Consider the following 13,359-nt stretch of genomic DNA (forward strand, 5'->3'; position numbering starts at 1 on the left):
ATTCACATTAGTTTTGAAGTGTGTGCCTTAGCAAACATTTTTTGTACCTTAGTCCTGTGCAACTTTTGAAATACCAAATCAAATATGGCCTGCTAGCCATAGGTTAGTACCTTGATAATATTTGTATCTTTGCTTCTTGCCTGGGATGCCAGGGCCCATCATATGAGTTTGGTTTCTAGGCTCATATGATGTACAAGAGTGCGATAATTTTCCCAGGATGCTCCCTAGCTCATTTACAGCTTAGATCTGGGAGGTTTCATTGTAGCTCCATGCCCTCAAATCATGAGTTTTACTAGCAATGGAGCAAATACTCCATTAATGCCTTAGGAAGAATAGGCAACAACAAAATAGAAGTGGGGAAAAAATGAATATAGGATGGAAGATGGTTTTTGAAAAGGTGTTACAACAAAAAACAATTGCTGGTTTGTATTGGCATCCTAGTTCCATTGCTCAAAACTAAAGAGGCCTGAAGAACGTTTAACATGCTAAGCTGAGTGCTCCATGCCAGCTATGTGGAGCAGCCTATTGGGAGGGTGATTCTAGTTTTTACTGCCTCCAAAAAAAGGGGGGGGGAACAGTCCTTATCAAGTACCTGGCAGATCACTATAGATGGCTGGAGAGCTACATTGGGTTTTCTCTCTTGTATATGGTTTTTTGCTAGGGCACCACTCAATAGGAACAGCCATTGATGCCTTCCAAATAGTTTGTTACACAAATAGCTTTAGGTTTGAGAGTTTGATATCGGAGCCAGAGGCAGCCGCTAAGATGAAAAGGGGAAAAAAGCAGGAAGCACAAGATAATTACATACACATTCATCTGGACCTCGACCATAATTTGAAGGTGCAAACAATATAGATACTATCAAGTAAGCACTGCCGCCATGTATCTATAACACCATTAGGCTTTTCCTATTGATCCAGAGCCTAGTGCAAACCACTGATGAATTCAATTCAGAATGCAAAAGGTTAGGCTATAATATTTGCAAAGGCATGTTATCAATCTTGTCACTGAGGCTACCAGTGGTGGTGAACCTGTCTTATCATGAAGCATGTTCTCTTACTGAGCTAATTATCCCCACTGTTGACACATTTGCTTATTTATACAATAATTTATCTGCACACCACTGTAACATCTGGATATATTTGCATAAATTAAAACAATATATTAATCATTCTGCAAAGAAGGGGGATGAAGCTATATCCAATTTCTTCTTTTCTCATCTGGGCTGCTCCAATTGTAGGAAGCTGCCTTACACAAAGTAAAAAGATTGGCCAGTCTGGCTAAGCACTGTGCGTCCTAGGGCTGTGTATAGCTCCATACTACGGCCGCAATGCACCCCAAAACCAGCCCTGGACTAACCTGTGAACCACGAGTCCTGTTACGGATCCAATCCCAAAGTTTATTTAGGGTCTAAATAAATACAGCTGGGAGGGTGAAAAGGAAGGGAGGAGGAGGAAGGAAATGTTGCTCTTAATTTTCCCCTTTCCCAACTGAGAGCAGTGGGGTAAATTCTGTGGGTCCTCCTTTGCAGGTGGCTTCCCTAGCAGGATCGGTGCCTCTGCAGAAGAGCTGCTCACCAGACACCTCAATTCTGCTTGGCACATATTGCTCCTTTACAAGCAATTTCTCTTCAGGGAAGCCATTTGTAATGGAGCACTTTGCACCATGCTGGGAAAGAAAGTCAGGTGGTGGGCTCCTACGTTTTCTGGGTGATCAGGGTATTTTCAGAGGGTTTTCCCCCCTCACCCAGTGCCTGTCTTTCCTTCCTGCCTGATGCCCTGCTCTTTGACAGCCATGGATCATTCTGGGCCAGCCATCCAACCCGACTTGTAGCGAGCCATGGCTGCCTGTACCTGACTTGTCCTGCACCTGACTCCCTCAAAAGGTGCTTGATTTGGCTTGGGTCTCAGCTGAATCCAGGGCATAGCCCTAGTTTATACTGACTGAAAGCAGCTCTTTAGTACCTCGGACCAAGTTCTTTCTCAGTCTTATCTATAATTGCTAGGGATTGAACCTTGGGGCTTCTGTATGCCAAGCACATCCCCTGAAACTGAGCTTCTGCCCATAAAAAGTAACCTTAGCTTTTCGTATCGTTTCAAGCCACTGTGACAGGTAAGTGATGTTTGTGAAATCGAGAGCAACTGGCCAAGGAGCGGAAAGTGTATAGATCACAAACTTATTTTAGCACAACCTCTCTACAATAATTACAACTTTGATAGATCCTTCTCCTCCTGCATATAAATTTAGTTTTTGAAGTTTAGCCACTATCTTTAAACCACCGCAAGTAATGCAATATTGTAAATACTGCTATTTCTGACTCCTTGTATTGGCTAGTCTATACACAATATGAAGGGTCTTTTCAAAGACTACAATTCCAAAACCAAATGCTGACTTGTCCAGTCCTAAATCCTGCCATACTGGCAATTAAGGTACAATTCACAAATTAACATTTATTGCTGCAATCACTGCAGCTCCAAATCTACACTCCAAATCATCTACACTACACTCCAAATCATGATTTCATCACAGCTTCTATGCCACCTTAAACACAACTTTTACTCAGAGCACTGCCATTGAAATTAATTAACATGACTAAATTGGGCTCATTAAGTGTACTCTCAGTAATGAGTAAGGGGCTACAACCACTATCATTTCAAGAGAAGCATTTCCAAAGTTTAGATGAGTCACTAAGTGATAAAATGACACATGGGTACATGGGTGTGTGAATTTACATATATTTTGATAAATAATATATCCATAGTTATGTATACTAATACATTGTAGCCTGTGTAAACTCAAACTATTCAGGGGTATACCTAAAATGTGGTGTGTTAGAAAGAGTTAAATTTAAATAGGTGGGATTTGACTAATGAGTGTAAGTCCCATGAAAGGACTTCTACTTGCACAACAGGCTTCTCCCCTCTTTCCCTCCATGCCCCATGAAATTGGCTCTGGGGAGATCAGAAGAAGCCCAGGAATTCTGCCTGGGAGGAGGAGAGGGCGGAATCATTGCATCTGACAAGCCACTCAGCCTAGGACTTGCAGATCAGAAGGTCAGTGGTTTGAATCCCCACAACGGGGTGAGCTCCCGTTGCTTGGTCCCTGCTCCTGCCAACCTAGCAGTTCGAAAGCACATCAAAGCGCAAGTAGATAAATAGGTAGCACTCTGGCGGGAAGGTAAACGGCATTTCCGTGCGCTGCTCTGGTTTCGCCAGAAGCAGCTTAGTCATGCTGGCCACATGACCCAGAAAAACTGTCTGCAGACAAACGGCCAGCAAAGCGAGATGAGTGCCGCAACCCCAGAGTCGTCTGTGACTGGACTTAACTGTCAGGGGTTCTTTACCTTTACCTTTTTAATGGAATGGCCAGAAAAGCATGACACTAAATTCCTCCCAGGGTTTTACTCTTTTCACCATCAATATTGGCAAGGTTGTACCTTAGCAAGAATTCAGGAAGGACACTCAATAGAACTGGACCCATAGCAGAGAAACCCTGCTCTGTTCCACTATGCATGTGTCATTTGAGGATGATGGCACCCAGTTTGTCTAATCAAAATTGTGCTGAATTTTTATTGTTAATGCATGCTTTAGATCCGGGTGTCACATTTGAAATTCAGAATTATTAGCATTATAGGTATCTCTTGGTTCTGGATCCTTAGTTTATAATATAATATGCAGTTTACAGATATTGAAAACTTAGTTGTCCTTGGGTAGAATAATCTCATGGCCCTCTTGTGCCCAAAGCTTTTGCAGCTACTTAGGGAATTAAGGGGCCTGGCAAGTAGCTTCAGCATGCAGATACACACAGCTTCAAAACTAAGGGAGGAGAGCTGATTTAGCTGAACACCCATGGGCATCATTAAAGGTGAAGTTCAGAGGCTTGCCTTCAGGGCTGGCATGGCTAGGGAGCACCTTTGGTGCCAACCTGTAACACCTGCCTGGCATTGTGGCGCCCCAGGAGTGGGTGCAGCAGGATGGAATCCCTAGCTGTAAGGTAGGCTAGAAGAAAAGCTGCCCTTCACTGTTGGCAGAGCTGGCTCATGCACCATAGACCTCTGTTCCCCTATACAGATCTATTTGAGGTTAAATAAATAAATGTGACCCCGTGCACCTAATCTTTCTGTCTTGCCTCTTTATTTTCTTGTGTGGTTGCAAAACAAGTTATTCTGTTGGAACAAAATTGCAGCTGTCCATCAATATAATAAATAAAAATCCTAATGGATTTTTTCCTGCAGTAGATGACTGCAGAAATTGGCAGATGAGCACACAGCTCGGAAACTGAAGAAGCATCTAGCAGTCATATATCAGCTTTGTGCGATGCACTTAGAATGCTGCTCCTGCTCCATCCTTGTCCCAATTAACCAGCCACCTTAACAAAATGAAGTTTGTTTGCACATTATCATGCATGACCACCCAATGTAGCTGCAGCTGAAATAGTTCAGCAGAAAAAAATTAGGCAATGCTCTCTTTATTGTAGCATTAAATTGATTAACTTGTCATTGAACATAGTTTTAAAATGCATCAAAATGTTTCCAAATAAAATATGCAGCCGGACATTCCCATTTGCCAAGTGGGGAGTAAAAGCTGCAAGCTATTTGTGACATTTAACAGTCGCATTAACATCCCTAATTGTAAATGACAGGGCAATTAAGCTTGAAAAATATCCTAACAAAGTGCCTTGGGCAATTACGATTCTTCCATCTGATATGTGAAAGACTACATTCCATTCAACATGGAAGCAAAGGTTTCCAATATGGTTTCCAATGGATGTCTGACTGGATTGATGGTTCATCTTCCGTGCCCTTTCTAAGCAGTTGTGTCTAAAAAGCACTTTATCTAGTTATTTCATATTGCTGTTTGAAGATAGTGGGGAAACTCATGTAGGTTTGCCACATATATATGTCACATATATATAATGCAAAGGCACACCACTTGTGAGAAACCTACCCTGCCCAGAAACCTCAGTTTGTATGTGTGAACTTTTCAGTTTTATGACTAGCAGCAGTAGTGTAGTTCCACTATACCAGGCATACCCAAACTCGGCCCTCCAGATGTTTTGGGACTACAACTCCCATCATCCCTAGCTAACAGGACCAGTGGTCAGGGGTGATGGGAATTGTAGTCTCAAAACATCTGGAGGGCCGAGTTTGCCTATGCCTGGGCTACACAGTGCAGACACAGGAGAAGAGCCCATTTGCTGCTGCCACTGGCCCATTAGTCCAATGCCAACCACCTTGCCCCTTGTCCCTTTCAATAAGCAACAGCAACTCCGCTGATCTGAGGCCATGCATTGCAACACCCCTGCTGCCCACTACTGTGCTCAGCTTATCCTTTAAGAAAGATGCTCATAGACAGGCAGCTTTGTCTACAAAATGTGTTCACAGGAAGCACTATTGTTAGCAAACTTGCAGGCCATGCCTTTAAACATCCAGCAGGGCTGTACCTAGCGGAGGATGTGGTGCTCTGGCAGCTAGCAAACCGACCAATGGAAAGAAGAGAGATTTGCAAATCACCCAATTTCTTCTGAAAAAATGAGAAACAGGGTAGGCAACCTGTAGCCCTCCAGATATTGTGAGTCCACATCTCATTCCTAGCCATTGGCCCTGCTGACTGGAAATGGAGGGAGCTGGGGTCCCAAGAACATCTGGAGGGCCACTGGTTCCCAACCCCAGAGATAGATGATTCTAAGATGAGTCAAAATTGCAGTAAGTTGTAAAGCACCCTGGAACAAATAACCTTAACCTTGCTGACATAAAGCCTTTGTAAAGATGCCAAGGGCAAAGAATACAGCGAGGGATGAACAGAATTATGCTTCATTCTAACCCCCTCCTTTTTTTGATACTGCATGTAGAACTAGGTGGAACTTACACCACCCAAAATGCAGGTGTAATTCACCTCATAGGAATCAATGGAAGCAGAAAAAGCAAACATTTGCAATGCCCTCACACACAGACCTAACGCTGGCCAGAAGCAGTTAGGAATGAGCTTAATTTATCTCTCCCCCTCTCCCCCGTCTGACATATCTGCTCACTTAGGATTCCTCTGTTCAGTTGGATTGCTTCTTTTCAGTTGGAAAGGAGAGCCACATACATTGAACTTAACCACAAAAAAGTTATCGGGGCATCTGTTTGTGCATTATGGTTGGCTTCTAAAGGCTTCCAAATTTATTAATTATTATTATTATTATTGGAAGTTATAGCAAGAGACAACTAATTTACTTGATGGCCGAAATGTCATCTACATTGTGTTTAAGGACAGGGGTTATACCAGCTAATTTTCTTGGTGCATTTACGTGAATGAAACGACATTTGCAATAGAAAATCATTTTAAAATGCTTACACCATGAAATTACAAAGAACTGCAGGAGTCTGTAAGTAATGAAAACTTCGGTAACAGAATTAAGTATAGTGACTGTAAAATAACAGCAGAAAAACAGTATGTCAAATAGTGCAGGAGGGATTAAATCAGAGGGTTAGAACAAGTCGCTTAGCTTGGCTGTAATTGTTATCAAAAGAACCCGTACCAAGAAAGGTGAGGTGTTTTGGTCCTAGAGAGGAATTTCTGTTCAGAAAACTATTCACAGCTACTTCTTTCTGTTGGTTACACACACACACACACACACACACACACACACACACACAAGAATTGCTGGATGCAAAGACCCAGGTTTGGTGCAAGTACTCTTTGATGAAAGAACCCCAAATGAGATTTAAAATCACAAAATATGCAGCAAAATAAAGCATAGCAATATAGGTCACTTCAAGTTCCTTCCAAAGTTTCTCTGCTCCCTAGCATAGAAAAAGACCAAACATTTGGTAATTTACTTACAAACTCTTTAGAGGTCAGATTTGTTTGTTTTTCCATACAGCATTCGGGGGGAAATACACAAGCAGTAAAACTTTGCTTACTTACAAAGTGGTTAAAGTTCCTAAATTATTAATATAAGAACTCAATAATGATTGATGAAAGCTGAGCTGGAGCAATCACCTCAAACCTTTTCACATGCTGAAGTTCTCAGGTAGACGGAGGGAGGTTTAATTACCTAGTTCCTCCCAAGATGAGATGGACATAGCTAATCCTGGCAGGACATCTTATTCTATGTATTAACACCTTCATGAATTATATGAGGTTGGTTATCCCACACTTTATTCTGGGTTTTGTATGTTTGATAAATTCATACTCTAGAACCAAACTGATTTTTTTTAAAAAATCATTTATTTGGTTCCTGTTGGTGCGCTCTTTCGAAGACTGTCATATGAATTTATTTCCTTCATTTTTCCTTGCTAATACATAACCTTTAACTTTTGTTTTCTCCATCCGGAATATAAATGGCAATGAGAAATATATTTTCTTGATCAAATACAGTACCTTTCTTTCCACAGTCTAAAGAAAGTTCCCCACACTGTGTGAAAAGCAATTAGCTCATCTCTGAATATTAGTGAGTAATCCTCACTAGAAATTGAGAACAATTCTTTATCTAATCTGTCCCAGTAGAATACAAGAGCAACACTGATTAAAGATGTGAATGCAATGTGTCAATTATTTCAAAAATCCCTCTACATCATGTTAGCACCCACAGAAGGGAAACAGTCCCAAAGGAAGCAAGGAGGGACACACAATGACACTCTTACCCTTACAGGGAAAAATATGCTCAGAAAAGCCTTAGCTGTTCAGTTTTACAACTAGACATATATCACTGCATTCACTTAGCTTCTGTTGCCTTGTTGCTGCTTACTGAAAATAATGCCCTTCTAATGTTCATAGAGACCATAAAATAAACATTTATGAAGGTGAGGTTAATAGCATATGGCAAAGGGTTCTATGCCAAACCCTCCAGGAATGGTTCCCATTCTAATGGTGATTGTTTTAGAAAAACACTCGTGACTTTCTCCACCTCATCTACTTTCTATCTGGGTCTTTTGTATTCAAATCCATATGGCTGAAAACCTTTCCTGCCTCATTTTTTATTTTCATTTCTTACATAGTAGATTTAGTTTGGCTTCCTCATAGGTTTGCTTGTTTCTGCAATGCTGTCTCATCTCACAGAACAGGGAAGGTTCATGCCACCTGCCTATAAGGACCACGTGTTTGCAAAGCACAGATCTGTGCATCTCGCAGCTAACTGCTGCTTGCTTAATTTATATCCCATCCTTCCTTCAAAGAAGCCCAGGGTGGCAAATATGTCAATACTAAGAGAATATAATTATACAGTGGTACCTTGGGTTAAGAACTTAATTCAGTCTGGAGGTCTGTTCTTAACCTGAAACTGTTCTTAATCTGAGGTACCACTTTAGCTAATGGGGCCTCCTGCTGCTACGCGATTTCTGTTCTCATCCTGAAGCAAAGTTCTTAACCCAAGGTACTATTTCTGGGTTAGCGGAGTCTGTAACCTGAAGTGTCTGTAACCTGAGGTACCACTGTATCTTCTAAAAAACCAACTTCCACAAGCAGCAACAAAAACACACACATAAAGGCAATCACCTGCTCTCAGACTAACAAATTCAGAGTTGCCAGGGATAGGACTTTCAGCTATCCAAAGCAGGAATGCGCTTTCAATTTCTCATAAAAGTTAATAATGAGGGAGAGAGATACACTTCACTAGGGAGGGCATTCAAGAAACAAAGAACCACCACTGAGAAGACCCCAGCACACATCACCACCACCTGGGCAACCCCAAGTGGCAGCCCCAACAGCAGGACCTCCCCTGGGTCTCACTCCTGCCGGCAACCATACTGCAGCATTCTGTACTAGCTACAGCTTCCGGATCAAGTGTGAGTGGTGTCCCATATTGCAGTCATCCAATGCATGGCCTGCTATGGCCAAGCTTTCCCAGTCCATGACTAGTAATAGCTGTCATACCAGCCAAAGCTGGTCAAAAGCACATCTAGCTCCCAGTGACAAAGCTGAATCTAGAAGCACCTCAGGACCACCCCCAACCAGCTCTTTTAGTGGGGAAGGGCAACCAGGATCACTTTCTCAGACACAGGAATCACTCACCCACAGTGCCTCCATCTTGCCAGGATTCAAGCTCAGCTTGCTTTCCTCATCCACCTCACAGCTGCATTAGCTAGTTAACACAACTGCAGATCTTTAAAAGAGGTTACAGGTGGGAGAAGTGTATTTGACTAACAGCACAAGCCTATTCACAGGTGAATTCTATTGAAGGGATGTCTCCCAGGTAAGTGGGGATAGGCTTGCAGGCTAAATTCAGTCCTAACTTCCCAAGAGTTGTGATTCATATTGAATTCAATACTTCTAAAGAGACATGATTTGGATTGTGCTGTAACACCATTACATGCAATGAATTCTTTTTATTATTGAATGCCACATATCTGACTTTCACAACAAAAGACTTTAAACCATACGCACAATTAAATGTGTGCAACGTGATTTCTTGCCAAATTATTCTATACAAATCAAATCAAATCTATGCATTCTTTGATTTGTGGGTTCCTGTTTTCTTTTATTGTTTTATACAACTGGAATACTCTTTTTGTGTTTAATCTTATTTTCCAGTAAACCCATATTTGGTTTGTTGTCTGATAACTGAAGACATGCCCTGTTGCAGAAGAATAACCTGGAGCCACATTTAAGGAAAGGAAACTGTGTGCATTGGGGTCAGATTGCTACTCCCACTCTCATTTAAAACGACCAAATTTTGGCTTAATTTTAACTACAGAGCCATCAATGTTCTTAGGTTAAAGGCTGCATACAACGATGGCACACACAGCTCAAAGTGTGTTGAATTGCAAATAACATCTTGGTTGATTGGGAATTCTTACCTATTGGGACTGACATACCTAATAATGAGATGGCTGAGCTGCATCCCAGCTACACAGTGCCATGATGATTCTACATGTCGGCTGGTGGTTTTTCCTCACCACTACCCCTGGTTAGTTACTAGGATAGTGGTGAGCTAATGTACAACTAGCTCCAGCAGGTGCCTTACTTAAACTTTTGGTCTAAAATTTGTTTCTTGGAATACTAACAGCTTCATGCATAGCCATGGCCATTGTTAGGCATTGAAAGTAGAAGGTGTGCATGCACACCCACACCCCTTAGACTCTACAGCAAGTTTCTCTTGCAAAGTGGCGTAAGATGTAAGATTTGAGGCTGGAACTGGGCACCTGGCAGAATCTGCCATCTCTAACCTACAGTGGTGAAGTTGTGGACTTGACTTTCAAGGGGAAAACAAGGAGAGGTGGTGATATTGGTGGGTGGGGAATATTTTTGTGGGGAAACAGGGCCAGAGGCGCCAGATTGGGAGGGCGATGGTGGAGGTCAACATTACGTGCATGCGCAGATGCTTCCCAGGCTTTGGGAAGGAGGGGCCAAACTTTAATACTCTAATTTACTGGGAACATTTAGGGAACTAGCCTAGTCAACCCCTAGTCTACTGACCACATGCCACTGGGTAGTGATTCAATTATCTCAAACACTTTCCCTCTAACTTGGTGTCTAGAAATGTGATTTCCAAGAAGCAGGCAAGACAGAGGAGACCCTTTCTGAACCAAAGTGAGACACTTAGGTGCTGAGCATTTGGGTGACTGTACTGCGTAAGTGTCTACTGTTTTCCTACAAGTGAAGAGGATGAGGACCTCACAAACAGTCACTTCCTAGGCTCCACCTAAATGACCTAGGCTCTGTCCAGGTTCCGCACCAGGTCTAGCTACCACCAGCTGCCACTAATCCACACTGAAAAGATCACTCCAGCATTTTATTGATTTACTGGACTTTATATTTGTTTGCACACAATATATGCCATCAGTATGGAATAACACTTGCTGCATTCTGCTTTCAATATTATTGTTATTATTATTAAAATCCCATCAAGAAAAGCTGTGGGTGAATTGAAATGCCTCTGGCAAAAAACAAAACACAACATTCAACTTACGGTAGGGCTAAAGTAATTGAGGCTTCAGGTTCCTGTTGTCTTTGAAATGGTAGCATCATACCAAAGCTGTTAACGGCTTGGAACAGCTCACTAGACTATTGAACACCACAGCTTTGTAAATCAGAAAACAAATTCCAGACCCTGAGATCTCCCTCTGCCACCACATTTTTTGCCACAGAAGGTTTTCTTACTAAGTGTGTATTGGTATGGTTTGACGGATATCAACAAAGTCCACACACCCACACCCACACCCGCTTTTTAAATAGCACCTGATACTACATGATAGAGATAAAATGAATTGAGATTAAAATAACAGAGTCTGGACCTGGTGAGCTGCACAGGAAAACTCAGGCACTATCTATCTTTGAATAGACAAAAGAATCAGCTGCGATTGAAGGTTATGACTTTGCTTTTCATCTTAGAGTGACTCGGGCTCTTTTTGGCTAAAGTGCTTTCCCCTCTCTTAGAAGCCATTAATATTCCTGACAAAGATGTCAAATCCTTCAGTGCACGTGTTTGACATTTCTCATGCCAGTCCAAGCTCACCAGGTGCTTTTTTCACTTCTCTCATTTCTGGGCACTATCAATGCTGTGTCAAGGTATTGTCACAATGGCTTTTACACAATGGTGACCGTATATGATACTATGCTTTCTATAGGGACACCTGTTTTAAACTGGTGAAATTATCAAGAATTTTAAAATTTGATTCTATAGCTTTATATACTGCTGAGATGTTTCCTTGCAATTGAGTGGTGGATAAATAATTTCGAGAAGTTTCTTCTTAATCTCAAAATTGTATAGTCAGGGAAATGGGCCTTGAACATCCAGCTGTTTTTAGCCTTAGAGCCAGTGTACAGTTTAAAATGATTTCTTTGTTTAAATATATATATATCAGAGAAGGAAACAGTTGTTACCCATTTAGAAACTGTGAAGGATAGTTATTCTAACTCCTCTCTGCTGTTGGACAATATAAATGAAGTGTTCTAATGGGTAACTCATCAAGGTTAATGTAGATGATGTGGCAATGCCTCTTCCTGTTTTTCTTGAATTGATGGGATTTAAGTGCCGATGGGAACTTTTTTTATTAAGCTGTGTGGCTGGTGGGAGTCATGGCTGGAAAGGAATAAATCTCCATCCCTGTGTGCTGTGATCCTGATATCTGTCTATCTTCAGACTAAGTGAAATTTCATCCCTGATACCACTCCATGTAGTAAAAACGCATGCCAAACACACGGTGGCCATGATCTCACATAACTGCTTTGTTGTGTGTTGAAGCCTCGTGCTCTCAAAATATGGGAGCCAGTGTGGTGTAGTGGTTAAGAGTGGTAGACTTGTAATCTGGTGAACCGGGTTCGCGTCTCCGCTCCTCCACATGCAGCTGCTGGGTGACCTTGGGCTAGTCACACTTCTTTGAAGTCTCTCAGCCCCAGTCACCTCACAGAGTGTTTGTTGTGGGGGAGGAAGGGAAAGGAGATTGTTAGCCGCTTTGAGACTCCTTAGGGTAGTGATAAAGCGGGATATCAAATCCAAACTCTTCTTCTTCTTCTTCTATGTGCAGCACATGTACACACACACACACACACACACACACACACTTTCCATGGGGACAGGAACCCTAGCTGACAAGGCTCGCATCCACAACATACACTTGTAGTGCATTTAAAGCACACACGTTCCTCCACTGAATCCTGGGAACTGTAGTTTCTTGAGGGTGCTGGGAATCATAACTACCATGTATTAGCAGGTGTAACGTGCAGTTTAAACTACTTCTGAGTATTGAGGCGAATGCTGCTAAACCTATTAATACATTGTCTGGTATTGGACACCAAAGGGCCCCAAAAGCATTTCTTAAAACTGGGCAACAAAATGACAAATGAGGTTCAGTGTGAAAGTGTAAAATCATCACTTGTAAAAGTGGTTCAGGGTAGAAGTACTGAAACATGATTCACAGTGGCGCAAAATAAATAAATAAATCCTAAATTCACACATAAACAGATGGGATCTGAACATGCAGTCAGCAACCAAGAAAGAAATCATAGGGGGGTGATGGATACAGGTAAGTGAAAAGCATTAACTCAGTGTGTGGTGGCAATGGAAAAGATAAATTGCATGCTAGAGATTGAAAACAAGAAAACCAGTATCATAATTCTTTGGAATACCACCTAGTGTTCTGGTCAACCCATCTCAGAAGGATATTGTGGTGCTTGACACACACTCCCAGGATTCATCGGAGAGCATTTTTAAATGCTACTTTTAAATGTGCCTTGGAAATTCACACTTTATAATGAAGACCTCCTAAGATGTTTGTTTTTTTTAATTGATGTTGTGTGTTAACTGTTTTATTTTGGTGGAAAGTATTTATATTTTGGTTTTAACATCTTCTGTAAACTACTTGGGTATCATGTACATCAAGTCACATAAAGTAGTATTAATAAATAAATAACTACCCCCAGGGTAGTGGTGGAA

Source organism: Podarcis filfolensis (assembly GCF_964270895.1).
Source record: "Podarcis filfolensis genome assembly, chromosome: 1".
NCBI classification, from domain to species: domain Eukaryota; kingdom Metazoa; phylum Chordata; class Lepidosauria; order Squamata; family Lacertidae; genus Podarcis; species Podarcis filfolensis.